The following is a 4642-nucleotide window of genomic DNA, read 5'->3' as shown; positions in this document are numbered from 1 at the left end:
GTTTCGCATCTGATTGGCATGCGACTCTCCGATTGCCCGGTTCCCCAGAAAACCGCCCCTGAGAGGGAGAGGAGCCCAAGAAAAGAAACCAGTTGAAAAACACAAACCTCGAGGATAGAGGGGAGGGAGGGCTCTTCTCCTCTGCCCTCTGCACCACCCTGCTTGCAGTGTTACTTCGGGACATAGAAACCAGACACAGCTTCTTAAAGGACCCGTGCCTCTTTGTCTTCCCCGCTGAGGAGGTCACCCTTAGCTGGGCCTCCATTTAAACTGGGTATCTGGGGGGTCAGAAAGGGGCACTGCCAGGCCTATATCCCCGCCAATCCCAACTCCCGCTTATGCCAACTAGGGGAGTGGTGACATCACCCCTCAGGGGTGGACATTTGGCCTAGCGGAGGGTCGAATGAATGTTGGAAATGACCAGAGAAGTGGGGGAGGACATGTTAGGTTCGGTGGGGAGGTGGCCAAGGAGGGCACAGCTGGTCCCTGGGCTCCACCCAGATGGCCAGAAGCGCCAACCGTTTTTCTTGCCCACCCCACACACCTGCCTGCGACCCCCTCCAGACTTTGTTTTTCTCAGCCTCCGGGTCAGGGAAGAATGAACCCTCTCCAGACCCTGTTCTGACCACTGCTCTCACCTTCCCCACTGAATCAGTATACAAGGAAGTGTTAACGGAAAGGCGGCCAGAGGTTTTTCTTTCTCTACCCTCAGGCCGTGCCAAGGATAATTGGCACCCCCGGATTGAGGCGAAGAAACCTAAGCCTAAAGCAAGGAATGATTTACCTTTGGGGTGGAGGGAGATGGGCAAAACAGAAATGGGCTCGAGCTGCAGCAGTAGGGATTAAGGTGAGACTCACAAAAGACCTCTCAACTAAGTGGGAGGGTGGGGAAGGTGGAGTTCCTCTTCTCTGAAGGTTTATGAAAACAGGATGGATTTCCACGTCTCTTGCTCCCAACCTGAAAAACCTCAAATGCTCGGCACAAAGAGTTTCCGCCTGAGGGAAGGAATGCCCTTGGTGATCCTGAGAGGGCAGGGGGAGGGGAGAGGAGCTTGGGCTCAGATCACGACTCCCCCAGCCCATTTCCTTCTCCCCCTTCCTTTCTCAAAGAAGCAACATGGCCTAATGGATAGAAAACAGGCCTAGGAGTCGGACGGACCTGGGTTCTAATCCCCCCTCGTCCACTTATCTGCAATGTGACCTCGAGCAAGTCACTTCACTTCTCTGGGCCTCAGTTCCCTCATCTGTAAAATGGAGAATAAGACTGTAAGCCCTAGGTGGGGCAGGGACTGCCTTCAACTCTATTTGCTTGTACACACCCCAGTACTTAGAACAGTGCCTGGCTCATAGTAAGCGCTTAACAAATGCCATAATTATCAATTATTATTAACATTATTTTCTTGCCTCGGTCCCACCCCTCCAGCCCAGATGCTCCGCCTGCCCTTGGGGCAGGGCTGACCCCCTCGAGGAACTCTAGTCGGGGAAGATTTCCGTTCTGGGTCTGGGCTGAAAGAGATTTGGGCATTCCTGGGATTCCTGTGGGAAATTGGGGGAAAGAGGAGGAGGAGAGAAGGAGGATCTGGTCCAAAGGCAGTTTGGATTTAAAATCAAGAGGTCTGGGGAGGACATCTCACCCCTCCAAGAGGGACCCGGGCTGCAGAGAGATAATAACACTTGTTAAGCACTTGCTATGTGCCAAGCGCTCTTCTAGGGGGCTCAGTCTTAATCCTCATTTTACAGAAAAGGTAACTGAGGCCCAAGAAGTTAAGTGACGATCTGCAGCGGGGCCCAGCCCACCAGGACCCCTCAATCGGACAGTGAACTGACCTTTGCTTTGAAATGGTGTGATTTTCACTTCTGCATTCTCTTTCAAACGGGTCCTAAACTGGGCCCCGGAAACAGACAGGGGAAATACCCAGTTCTTTCAGTTTCCCTTCTTTGTTGCCCTCCTTCCCATCATTGTCCCGTTTCTTGGGACCCCTCTGCCCCTTCCTCCACACAGGGTCCAGGTTCCCATCACGGTGGAGATTGGGAGTGGGAGAAGCCCCAGAGAGAGTGCTCAGCGCTTAGAAGAGTGCTTGGCATATAGTAAGTGCTTAACAAATACCGTTAAAAAAAGAGACAGGGTCAAGTTAGTCCTTTCTTCTTCCAGCTGCAAGAACCCCACTGTCAAATAATAATAATAATAACTGTGGTATTTGGAAAGCACTTGCTAGGTCCCAGGCACTGTACTAAGCGCCAGGGGTATGAGGGAACAAGCAAATCGGTTTGGACACAGTTCGTGTCCAGCTTATGGCTCCAGTCTTAATCTTCATTTTACAGATGAGGTAACTGAGGCACAAAGAAGTGAAGTGACTTGCCCAAGGCCACACAGCAGTCATGTGGCAGATCCAGAATTAGGACCCTTGACCTCCTGACTGCCCAACCTGTGCTCTATCCACTCCACCATGCTCCTTCCCCTAGCCTCAGTTCCTCCTACTGCAGCAACTGTTTAAGCTTCCTCCCTTCATGCTCAGCCCCTTCCTCTCCCAACCTCCATCTGAGTCCAGTTTCTTTTCCCCTTTTCCTTCCTGACGTTGGGAGCAGGCCCAAAGTCCCATGCTGGGGGATTTCCAATTGAAAACTTCCAACCTTCCATTTCCCTGAAACACTCCTCAGTCCACTCTGGGCTCTTGAGGGTCCAGGGTATCTTGACCTCAAACTGTGGTCACAGATTTGCCTCAGTTACCTCATCTGTAAAATGGGGATTGAGACTATGAGCCCCACGTGGGACAGAAAGTGCATCCAACCTGATGACCTTGTATCTACCTCAGTGCTGAGAATGGTGCTTGGCACATAGTAAGTGCATAGTAATAATAACGGTAATAGTATTTGTTCAGTGCTTACTGTGTGCCGAGCACTGTTCTAAGCACTGGGGTGGATACAAGTTAATCAGGTTGGATACAGTCCCTCTCCCACATTGGGCTCACACTCTTAACCCCCATTTTTTACAGATGAGGTAACTGAGGCACGGAGAAGTTAAATGATTTGCCCAAGGTCACACAGCAGACAGTGATGGAGTCAGGATTAGAACCCATGGCCGTCTGACTCTCAGGCCCATGCTCTGTCCACTTTGCCACGCTGTTCCCCACAAATACTATTATTATTATTATTACCATGGTGAAGGGTTGGGTCTCATGTGCAGTGAGAAAGAAAAAAACCTCTAGGATTCACCTCCCCCCCACTCCAAGGGATGCCAGAGGCTGGAGACAGCCAGCAGAGTCTGATGATCAAACAATCAATCAATCGAGTAGTTATTGAGTATCTACCCTGTGTGGAGCACTGTATTAAAATGGATCAAGCCCTCAAGGGGTTTTCAGTGGAACAGGGAGGGGTTATGTACATGTGTTAGTGTTTAAGTAAAAGGATTTGTGGGATATGCACAAAAGTGCTACAGGAAGTTGTAGGTTGTGAGTAATTATGCTACTTCTTAAGTGCTTACAATGTGCCAAGCACTATTCTAAGTGCTGAAGTTGTTATGGTATTTGTTAAGCACTCACTAAGTGCCAGGTACTGTACTAAGGGCTGGGGTAGATGCGTGGGCAGGGAATGTGTCTGTTTAATGTTATATTACAGTCTCCCAAGCGCTTAGTACAGTGCTCTGCATACAGTAAGGGCTCAATAAATATGATCGAATGAATAAATGAAGATAATCAGGTCGGATACAGTCCGTCCCACATGGGGCTCACAGTCTTAGTAGATACAAGTTAGTAATAGGAGTTAATCAGGTGTGTGGGATTTTTCCCAGTGTCTGGTGGTGTTATCCTGAAGTGGCAATAGGGGGGACATAAACAGGAGAGATTAGGGATTAATTCCCGAAGGTCTCCGGGAAAAGATGGGAATTCCGGAGGGCTCTGAGAAAGGGGAGAGGGGTGGGGTGTCGGATTTGAAGGTGGGGAGGGAGTTCCGGGCAGTGGGTTGGACCGGTTGTGAGCCAGAGGTCTTGGAGGAGGCCGGGGGGTGTGCAAGGCAGGGAATGAATTAGTTTGAGAGGCTGGAAGAGGACTAACTGGAAGGTAGAGGAAATGGAGAGGGAATAAACAAGCAGATCGAGTGGGTCGTAGTTTATGGAGAGGCAGCGTGGTCTAGTGGCTAGAACCCGCTCTTGGGAGTCAAAAGGACCTGGGTTCTAATCCCTCCTCCTCCACTTGTCTGCTGTGTGGCCTCGGCCAAGTCATTTCACTTTCCTGTTCCTCAGTTACCTCATCTATAAAAGGGGAATTAAGCGTGTGAGCCCCATGTGGGACAGGGACTGTTTCCAACCTGATTAGCTTGTATCTACCCCAGCGCTTAGAAGAGTGCCTGGCACATAGTAAATACTTAACAAACACTATTATTGTTAATAATAAGGACCTGGGTTTTAATCCCGGATCCACCACTTGTTTAGTGTGTGACCTTGGGCAAGTCATTTCACTTTTCTGCGACCTCAATTCTCTCATCTGTAAAATGGGGATTAAGACTGTGAGCCCCAGCTGGGACAGGGACTGTGTCCGACCTGATCAGCTTGTATCTACCCCAGCGTTTAGAACAGTGTCTGGCACATAGAGTTTAACAATGAGAAGCAGCATAACATAGTCGATACAGCAGGAGCCTGGGAGTCAGA

Source organism: Ornithorhynchus anatinus, chromosome 11 (genome assembly GCF_004115215.2).
Source record: "Ornithorhynchus anatinus isolate Pmale09 chromosome 11, mOrnAna1.pri.v4, whole genome shotgun sequence".
Lineage (NCBI taxonomy): Eukaryota > Metazoa > Chordata > Mammalia > Monotremata > Ornithorhynchidae > Ornithorhynchus > Ornithorhynchus anatinus.
The sequence above is the reverse complement of the archived record's forward strand: the minus strand, read 5'-3'. Positions refer to the sequence as shown.